Source organism: Cynocephalus volans, chromosome 13 (assembly GCF_027409185.1).
Source record: "Cynocephalus volans isolate mCynVol1 chromosome 13, mCynVol1.pri, whole genome shotgun sequence".
In the NCBI taxonomy this organism is placed as follows: Eukaryota; Metazoa; Chordata; class Mammalia; order Dermoptera; family Cynocephalidae; genus Cynocephalus; species Cynocephalus volans.
In genome coordinates this window covers 49432981-49444554 of record NC_084472.1, presented here as the reverse complement: position 1 = coordinate 49444554, position 11574 = coordinate 49432981, and positions in this window count along the sequence as shown.

The following is an 11574-nucleotide window of genomic DNA, read 5'->3' as shown; positions in this document are numbered from 1 at the left end:
TATTTTTGCTCTGTTCCTCTGTTCAACTGTTAGCAAAATTGCTAATCGCTAGACCTGGACGATTTATGGTGATGGGGGCGGGGGAAGGGTGTAAATTGTAGTAAGAGCCAGGTGGCCATGTCAGCTAACGTAATTAGCAAGCGTGTTAAGGTTTGTTGGGTTTTATTTGTTGTTTTTTTTAAAGTCACTGTAACAGGTTGGACCCCTGAATTTTTAACATCAAAACATTGGGATTTTGATACATAAGCTTTGTGAAATCTCCAATCCAGACCTTCCATCTCGCTGTGTGACTTTGGACAGGTTACATAATTGCTCTGAGACTCAGTTGCTCTACTGTTTAAAGAAAAAAAAAGTTCTCTTGAGTGTCTTGAGATTAAATGAATGAATGGATAAAAATGAACATATTCTCTGATATTCCAAGGTATGTAAAACACCTGGGAAGTGCACACAGGAGAAGCTCAATAAATACTAGTTCTCTTTGCCTTCTGTTAGGATGCCATGTGTACCTGTGTATATTGGTGTTTGTGGGTATGTGTGCGTATTTCTCCCAATACAGCAAATTTGAGAATTTCTCTCTCTCTGTACATATATATACACACACTTGTATATATATGAGTGTGTGTGTGAATATATGTATACATATATTTTGGTTTTTACATGTTCTGCTTCTTATCAAATAGGATGTGAGAGCCTTGAGAACCCCTTTAAAGGACATGTTGATGCATCCATAAGGAAGAAAGAATAACAAGCAGAGTTGGGGCTCAGTGGTTTGCACACCAAATCTTCTTCTTTGGGTATTTAATTTTTAGAAAAGTGAACCAGTTTCCTAAAAGTCTCCTGTCTAAAATCTAGATCACCTGTTTAGAGGTACACAGCTTTCTTTATGAAGGCTGTTTGATAAGTCCAGATAGAGAGCTTTTAAATTGAGTGCCTCTTTGGCCACTAAGTGCCTGTTGGACTATTAGTCTAGGGTCCAATTACTTGCAGACAGCTAAGGTTTTTTCGTGTTGTTTAACAGATTGAGAATGATGCAAATCACTGAAATACCATGAAAACAGTTCCTTTAGGAGAGCCCTAAGCTCGCTAACATTAACACATGGCTTGACTAAACATGAGCCTGAGTTGAAAAACAACCCACGTAGTCAAGCCGTCTTCAGTTACTTGCATTTGTTTCCCTGTCAGTTGTCAGATTTGAAGAGTGGCTTTTCATTTAATGCAAGAATAGAGGAACGGACTCTTGGAAACTGTAAGGGCACAAACAGGACTGGCTTTATGAGAATGTAATCTAAGCAATCACTCAGAGTCCCACTCTTGGTTTATCTACTGTTGTATGAAATTCTTAATAATTTTTGAACAAGGAAGCCCACATTCTCATTCTGCACTGGACCCCACTAATTAGCCGGTGCTGGTAACAAGGAAGGGAAGCAGCATAGAAAATGACACTTATAAAACACCTGTGTGTCAGGCACAGGGCTAAGAGCTTGAAAAAGGACATTCATTCAATATAATAGCTGTAGGCAGTAGGCATCATCATTCTCATTTTACCAAAGACGAAACAAGCTAGGAGAGACTAAGGTGCTTGCTTAAGGTTATGAATGTAGCAATGGTAGATCCACTCCAGAGTTTTCCAAAGAGAAGAATTAATTAATAAATGTTTCCTCCTTAGAGGAAATCAACTACCTCTGGCCATTTTCCTTGGTGCTTCAAACACCAGATGACTTGGAGTAGGGAGAATAAACATCCCTTAAATATATTAGGAAGCGTAAAAATAAAATTATATGAGCTAACATATGTTGCTGTGCAGTGGGGTATTTTAGGGAAAGAGGTTTTTTGTTTGTTTGTTTTTAATTCTATAAATCTCTCCCCCTGGGTTTAATTAATAGATCTAATCTAGGATAATTTCAAGAAATAAATATCTAAAGTCTGGATCATACTTGTGTATTTAAGTGCCAAATGAGAAAAACAATTATAAGGCAGAATCAACATAATTAATTAAATAAAATTATTTTTGAAACACTATTCATGGGGTTGCAGAGCATGGCTAATAGATAAAGAAGCTGGGGGCATTTCAGAGGTTCAGCAGTCAGTACATTATGAAGTCAAGTATAGTAAAAGTGCTGTGTCAGTGAAGTGTGGGATATAGGTACCAGTGCCTGCTCCTGTCCTCCTAGCCAAATTATCCACATCTGGTTCAGATGAAGAACTCTAGACAGTGTTCAAGGGCTTTGACATGAAGAAGTGAGGGTGTTTGTGAATACCTGTATTTTGTATTGGTGGGTGGCTAAGTAGATAGAAGTAGACCATAGAGTCAAGGCAACAATTTGAATTAGCAAAGGCACAGAAGGCTTGGTTTTATGAAGTCTTTTGCCTAGTCCAGTGGTTCTCAACAGAGAATAATTTTGTTCTCCAGGGGATATTTGGCAGTGTTAGGAGACATTTTTGGTGGTCATATCTGGGGGTGGGGCATTGGAGCTCTGTGCCACTGGCGTCTAGTGGGTAGAGATCAGTGATGTTACTGAACATTCTACGATGCACAAGACACCCCCTCACAACAAAGAATTATCCAGCCCAGAGTGTCAACTGGGACAAGGTTGGGATACTAGTAGTGTCTACACCCTCAGACAACTACTCTCTTCAGATTAGGGTCTTCAGATGTAATGAAGAAATAAATGGTCTTCAGTTATGTGCTCTTAATTATAAATAGGACATTTTTGAAGAAAGGGGGATAGTAAAGAGGGAAACAAGTATTATATAGTTGCTTTTCATTGTAGGAATTAACATTCTGAGGCTAAAAAGCAAATGAAACACATTTGCTAGAAAAGAGATTTAAGAAAAATATTCACACTTTTATGGAGCTTGCAAATTGCCTTTAGGCTGAAAGGTTAATGAGTCAAAAATAATTTAAAAGGCTAAGAAGCTAAAACCAGAAAACAGTTTCAGACGGTTGAAAGCAAACTGTAATTATGCTATGCTGGCTATTGTACAATGTGCATGTCATGCAGTATTCACTTAATAACTTTCATCCAAGGGTTTCGAACCCATTATATGAAAACTTCAATTGTCGTGAAGAAACATCCTTTCTTTTTTTGTTTTGCCACCACAATTACACACCATAACTTCAAACTTTCTCTGTGTAACCTAAAAGTATTTGCTAAATACCATGTGATGGGGGCTTATGGAAGGCATAAGGGGCTGGAGTTTTACTAACACTCAGCCTCTCCCTGCTTTGACCTTTCTTTGTGGTTCTGTAGAAGTCTGGTGAAAAGCCTGCATAGTCATTTTGGTAATGGCATTTTAAATGTTGCTTGCCGGGATGTGCTCAATGCACATAGCCTCGTCATTATGGATAGAGAGAGATGGGGACCAATGTGATCACAATACAAGTCATTTGGTCCTAGTTTGTAAATAAAGTCGGAAAATTTCAGTCATTGAGAGAAAGAGTTCCACTTGATGTCATATAGAAAATACGAACAGGTCAGGTTTACTGTATAACGTTTATAGACATTTAACTTTAACAATTTTTTTTAAAAAGAAGAACCTCTTTCTTATTGCAAAAGTACGAGGGGTTTTCAAAAAGTTCATGGAAAGATTCATATTATCTTTAAATCCTATTTTTCCATGAACTTTTTGAAGTACCATTCATGATTATTGCAAAGAAAATATAGAAAGGAGGTAAGAAGAAAATGGAATCTGTATTAATCCATAATCTTGGTGCTCAGAGAGAACTATGTTTTAATAGTCTTTTCATGAAGTATGGCTTAAAAAGAAAGTTTCCATTTTATTTCACAAATAAATTTGTGGATCCATTTTTTTACCGAACCACAAAAGCTATTGTGAGATGCACTGCCTGAATGAATGACACAGAAAAACTTTTATCCACTTACTCTTTTTTTAATGTTAATTTGAAAGAAATGAATAAAGATGGTTTCAACATGATCTAGGAGATGTTAATAATTTCAGCTTTATCAGTAATCTCCATTTTTTTGGTTTGAGATTAATATAAACTCTCCATAAAGAAAAATAATATTTATATTTATAGCATTTATTTCTTAAAGTCGGTCCAAACTTTATTGAAGCACCTATTAATACTAAAAGTGCTGCTTGTGCGTCTGGTTAAAAAAAATTTTTTTCCCCTCATCCGTTGTTTAAGAAATTCTAGTAAGATAAAAAGGTACTGTAGAAAGTATAAAGTGAAAATCCCCATAATGCCCACTCTACCCTCAGGTAACTACTGTAAGCAGAGTCTGATACATTTTGTCAGACTTTTACTTTTAATACTTAATACATAATGATAATCTTTTCTAATTCACAGGGATGGGATCACACTACGCATATTATTCTGCATTAGACTTTCTCATTTAGTATGTCTTGAACATTATTTCTTTTCAGTGCACAAAAATCTATTGCATTCTTTTTTTTTTTTTTTTTTTCCCGTGACCAGTAAGGGGATCGCAACCCTTGGCTTGGTGTCATCCACACCGCGCTCAGCCAGCGAGTGCACTGGCCATCCCTATATAGGATCCACATCTGCAGCCTGGGTGCTCCCAGTGCTGCACTCTCCCGAGTGAGCCACGGGGTTGGCCCTATTGCATTCTTTTTAAAGGCTGTATTGTTTTACCAATTCCATATTGATGGATACTTATTTCTGATATTTTGCTGTTGCCAATATTGCTGCAGTGAACATTCTTGCTCATATATCTTTGTGCCCTTCTTTAAGACTGATCCCACCCATCCTTAGGACAAATATAATTTTCTAAAATTCTATCAGAATGTTATCTTTTTCTTTTCAAATTAATAAAAAACCTTATATAAACGCACTATGATACATGAGGCCTGTCAGTTCCACCTCCAAATATTCTCTCAAATCCCTCTGCTTCTCTGTGTCTGCACTGATACCTTCCACATCCAGCTCATGTGGGCCACACTCTCAGTCATCCCTGGCTTGGCCACCTCTACTGGCCTCCTCATATCTGCCCCTTACAATCTGTGGGCCCCAGAGCAGCCAGAATGATCCTTTAATAATGTCATATATAATTTCGTTTTCCTGATAAGAACACTTCCAAGGTTTTCTACAATCTCTAGAGTAAAATTTAAACCTTTTTCTCACCATGGCCTTTAAGGACCTGCTGGGGCAGGCTTCCCCTCCCTTTTCTACTAGTTCTCATAAAAGCTGATCATCTTTCCCTGCATTTGAGCCACACCAGCCCCTCTTGGTTCTGGAGACATGTATCAGTCTGTAGTCAGCAAGCTGGAGATCCAGGAGAGCTGACGGTATGGTTCTAGTGTGAACCAAAAGGCCTGAAAACCAGTAGAGCTGATGGTGTAAGTTCCAGTCAAAGTCCAAAAGAGCTGGAGAAGACTGATGTCCCAGCTCAAAGACAGTCAGGCAAAGAAAACAAATTCTCTCTTACTCAGCCCTTTTATGTTCTATTCATGTCTTTAATGGATTAGATGATGCCCACCCATTTTGGGAAGAGCTATCTGTTTTACTTAGAGAAATTTTACTCTCATCTAGAAACACCTTCATAGATACTTGCAGAATAATGTTTAACCAAATATCTGGGTACCTCATGGCCTAGTCAAGTTGGTACATGAATTAACCATCACAAAACAATTTTTTGCCTTCAGATCATTCTAGAATTTGGAAAGTTTTTCACAGAACTGCTTTGTTCTCTTTTTTGAGTTCCCTACTCAAATATCAACACCTCAAACTGACCTTTCCAAACCACACTCTCTTAGAAGGCCTCCCTCAAAGTTACCACATTCTCTCACATCTTACCGAGTTTCATTTATAACATTTATCCCAACATATAATAATCTCATTTATTTACTGTTTACTTGTTTTAATCTCTCTCTCCTGTTACAATATGAAATGTATTAGGGTGAAGAACCTGTTTGCCTTGTTCTTTATCAGAATCTACCAAAAATATGTGTACAGTAAATAAATTGTATTATTTCAGCATCAGTGGAAGAGTTGGATACCTGGATAATGTTAGATTTTAAAAGTCCTCTGTAGACAAATATTCTTACAAAAGAATTCCAAATAATATATGTAAATAAACCTTCCTCCAGAAGGTGGAGCTTAATCTTCCCCCTTTTGCTGGTGGGCTGGACATAGTGACTTGCTGCCAAAAAAGAGTATGGAAAGGGAGAAAAAGTAAATTTACAGTGGAGAGACCTGCAGTCATTAACTTAACGAAATGATCATGTGGATCCCGTGTACGTTTGATAGGATGCACTCAGAAGGACACAGCATCACTTCTGTGGAATTCTTGCTCAAGATGCACAACCTCAATCAAATCATAAGAAAACCTTAGACAAACTCAAACAGGGAGGTGTTCTACAGAAGCATTAACCAATATTCATCAAAAGTTTCAGGGTCATGAAAGACAAGATGAGACTGAGGAACTATCACAGATTGAAAGAAACTAAGGAGACATGACAACTAAATGCATTGTCACACTCTGGACTGGATTCTGGAACAGAAAGAGGACATTAATGGAAAAACTGGTGAAATCTAAATAAAGTCTCAAGTTTATAGAAATGCATTGTATTAGTCCGTTTTGGGTTGCTATAACAGAAATACCTGAGACTGGGTAATTTATACAGAAAAGAGATTTATCTGGCTCATGATTCTGGGACAGCTGCATCTGACCTGGGCCTCAGGCTGCTTCTACTCATGGTGGAAAGCAGCAGGCAGCCGTCAGGTACAAGCAGATCACATGGTGAGAGGAAGCAAGAGAGAGAGGGAGGGGAGGTGCCAGGGTCATATAAATAAACAGCTCTCCTGGGAATTAATAAAATGAGAACTAACTACCCCCAGCCCCCAAGGAGAGCATCAATCCATTCATGAGGGATCCACCCCCATGACTCAAACAGCTCCCAACACTGACACATTGGGGATCAGATCTCCACATGAGTTTGGGGGGAACAACATGTTCAAACTCTATCATGCATCAAACATAAATTTATTACAAAATAAAAAGCTTATTAAAAAAAAACTGATCACAAACCAGAATCTAAATAAACCACAATATATTTTTAAATCTTTACAAATAGAAGAACAAAAAACTAAAATCAAAAAGTTATTTTAGAGAAATACTCATATGTTGCTACCGATATTCCAAAGTGCAATAAAAAACAGAGAAAGAAGTGCAACAAAAATTCTGCCTTTTTATGTTAGTTACCATACTCATAGATTAATAACTGCTATTAATTTTTTAAACCTCTTAGGTCTCAACTGTTCTTTATCATTTCTCTCATCATACTTTAAAGTATTTAAAAGGTGCTGTCATTGTAGTTAATGCCTATTTGATGTTTATAGTTGAAGAATATTTTTGAACATACTGGCACAAAACAATTACTGCTGTCGAAATCATCACTCATTTAAAAAGAGTTTCTGTGTGAGATGATTCTTACTTGCCTGTGAGATTTAGCTTATTTTTCTTTTGAAAAGAAGCCAGAAAGACTATTAAAAAATTAATGGTAATGAGCACTTGAAGTCAGAATTGCTGAATCTCCTATCTGTCTAAGGTGTCAGAAATGGAATGCTACCAATAGATTCTTCTGCCAGTGTTTGATATGGCTTCTACTGTAAAGTAGTAACTACCTAAGAATAAGAGTAGTTTGTTCTTTTTGTTATCACTGGGGTTGTTAAATTCAATTGGATAATTCTATCTGCAGCATTCACTTGTGTAATAAAAAATTAATAAATAAACCACTGTAGAAAATATCCTCATTTTGACTCTACACAGAATTATCTGAGAAGTTCATACTTAAGACATTAAAAAAATGTTGACTTGATTTACAGTTTTTATATTCATGGAATCACAAATCGAAGTCATGAAAGACAAAGAAAGACTGAGGAATTGTCACAGACTGGAGGAGATTGAAAAAATGTAGCAAATAAATGAAAGGTGGGATCCTGGATCAGATCCCAGGTCAGAAAAAGGACATAGTGGAAAAAATGTGAATAAGGTCTATACTTTCGTAAATAGTTTTGTACTAGTGTTTATCTCTGGTTTTGATAATTACACTGTAGCTAAGTAAGTAGTTAAGATTATGGGAATCTGGGTGATATGGAATGCATCCCCCAAGTTTTATGTATTAGTAGCTTGATCCCCTCTGTGACTGTTAAGAGGGTGGGAAATCCTATTATCGTAATTGGAAGGTGGGGCCTTGAAGAGGTGATTAAATTCTAAGGACCATGCCTAGTGAATGGATTAAAAATGGTGGTCACGAGCATGATTCTGAGCATGATCTCTCTCTCTCTCTCTCTCTCTCTCCTCTGCTCTGCCAGGCTGCCATGTGGGACCCCTGTGTTACTGTCACCACCACCAAGGTCTTTACCAGCTGTGTTCACTGGACTTTGGACTTCCCAGCCTCTGAAACTGTAAGAAATAAATTTCATTTTCTTATAAATTACCCAGTTCCAGCTATTTTGTTATAAACAGAAATGGACTAATACACTGGGGAAAGAGTAGATAACTTTTTCCTCTCTCTATTTTTTTAATTTTTCATTTAAAAATTTTCTTTCTATTTCTTTTTTCCTAGATAACTTTCTGAATGAACTATTTTGGCAACTCTTTTGCAACTTCTGTAAGTCTAAAATTATTTCAAAATAAAAAGATTTTAAAACTTCCATTGGAAAATTCTACAGGAAGTTGTTACTTCAGAAAGAGATATAATATTTCTCAATAGTTCCAGGAGAGCCAGTTTCCCTCCAGCTTTGAAACAGAACATTGTGTTTCTTTAGTTTAGCAGCAAAATGCAGTTGTTGGCTTATGCTTTAGGAGTGCAAAAATGCATATTACAAAATGCCAGAATTATACTCTGTAAACTGAGATGTTCATTCTTTAAGAGGCCCATTGAAAGATACCCATTTCTCGTCTTACACAAGCATACTTCAAAAAAGTTCATGGGAAGATTTGTTATTAACTCTATTTTCCATGAACTTTTTGAAGTACTCTCGTACTTATGACAGAGTATTTGTTCACTGAGTGGAATATTGGGCCAAATTGCCTAGATAATTTTTAATTTTTCCTCTTTTTATTTTTTTTCTTTATTGTCAAATGCATATAATTGAATTTGAATAAGTTTAATGTACACATCATGTGACTTCACTGTAATGCAATGGAGGAAGTAAATACATAGGAACTTTTCTAAACAGATAATGGGAGATTTATACCTTGAGATTACCTTCTAAGTGACAATCATTAAAAGGAGGCCCTTTGGCAATTCAGCAATTATACCCTTTTCTGTAATAATGACCATTCTTTAATCACCTACCACATGACTGCCCATTAACCTATCTCTGGCCTGATACATAATCCAGCAAAGACATGTCCCATTCTTTACAGATGAGGAAATGGAAGATCTGGAAATTTAAGTAACTGGCCTGATCTAGGCTTCAAACTCAGATTGAGCTGTCTCTAAATGTCTAACTATTTTTATCAGTTGACCTACCCTGCAACAAATTCTGCCCTTAGCAAACTGTATCATGGTGAAATTTTGGTGCACAACTCTTTTACATATTTGAAATATCTTTTTAAGGATGTGTGATATGTCATTTGAAAACAGTCACCTATAATTATGTTTTCTTCAAAATACAGAACTATATAAGATGATCCAATGTCTTCTAGTTATTCATCGTTACTAAGTTCTATTAGTGAGTAACAGAATGTATTAAGCTAATAAGTTATATATTTCAAACATACTTTAACTTAACTATATCAAATTCTTGGAGTGCCTTTTAACAATGTTTATTATTGCAGTATACTATATTTTTAAAAGCCAGAAAAAATATCAATGATCTAAATAGAGTAACTCAATGTTTACGTTAAAAGGTCTACTTCCTTGGCCCTTTATTTACCATTTATAACTATGGTTAAAAATTTATGGGTAATCTCCTTGGCTGAAAGTTACCCTTTCAAAGTGGAGATAAATAATTATCCTTACTCTGATCTCATTGAAAGCTCTTAATAAAAAATTTAATTATGGACTTTGTATATGAGAAATATTTTCCAGTTGAGCTTTTATTCTACAGTACAGATGCTCTATAATTGAATTAGTAGACAAAGATCATTCACCTGATAAAGGGGGAAAGAAAACTTTGTGGCTATTGTTGCTTTCACCTTACAATTAAAAGTGACATAATTAGATAGTACACGTTAGCACTCTGTTATAAGATACAGGTTTAAACCTATCCCTTACATCATGAAACCAAGAAGTTTCATTCCGTATGCCCCAGCAACCCTTCTTAGTGTAGTTGAAGTACATTAAAGGGGTTCTAAGATCCTCTTTGCCTGAGCAGACAATGTTCTCTCAAAGTTCTCTAATAGAAAACAGAACACCAACATTCCCTACTTGAGTTTTCAAAACTATTGTGTGAGCTAGATGACCATAGTTTGCTAAACGTTCCTGACCCCGTGAACCACCTAGGTACCAGTTAAGAATACCTCTTCCTAGGCACCCCATCTAGAAATTCTAATTTAATAGATTGGGGTGAAACCTGAGGATCTGAATTTTAGACAAATGCCACAGGTGATCAGGCATATTTGAGACACACTGGTCTCAAATACAAAAATAAAATAAAATAAAGTGTTTGTTACTCCCATGGGGTGTTATTGGGTATTGGAAAGAGTATGAAATTTGCTATTAGACAAGCTTTGAGCTCCCCCATTTATGAAATATTTAACCCGTCCTTTAGTATTTGTTTTAAAAGATGATTAATATCTATTTCTCAAATTTATTGTTAGTATTACATATGAAAGTAAGACCAAGGTCAAGGGTTTGGACTCCTATACCAGCCAGCTGCAAAAAAAAAAAAAAAAAAAAACCCACAAAAAAACAAAAAACAAAACAAACAAACAAACAAACAAAAACCCCAGAGGAATCTAGGTTTTTGCTACACAAACTGTAATATGGGGACCTGAAACCAGCAGTCACTGAAAATTTGTTAAAAATGCAGAATTTCAGGTCATTCCTCAGACCTGCTGAATCAGAATATGCTTGTTAAAACGATACTCTGGTTGATGGACGTGCACATTAAAGTTGAAAAGGCACTGACCTAGCCACTGAGCAAATGTTCAGGAATTGCTAGATTTTTTCTTTCTCATTATTTTCCTTGTACCAATATTTCGATTCAGCTGGGCCTTGATGTCTGTTATTATCACTTCTTGCTGTTGATTTAAGTCTTTTGGGTACACTTTGAGCTCTCACATGGCGTAAATGCATTCATAAACAAACAAATGTGTGGGCTGGAAATCTGGCTACTGCAAAAGGTAGCAGGATTTCACTCTCAGACCTTTGCTCCCACGCACTGCTGCAGGCATGAGGCTGACAACACGCATTTTTCAGTTTTTCGTAAGAATGGTTTTGGAGCTTCTTACATGTACTTCACTGACAATTTCCTGCACAGATTTTGCTACCATTTAAGTATTGTAGCTACCAGGGGAAGCCTTAGCTAATAAGTAAACTGGTCACTGCTTGAAAAAAAGTTTGGAGAGGCTTCATAAAAAGGTTTGGGGTTTTTCTTTTTTCTTTTTTCTTTTTTAATTTCCAGAGTTTATCACT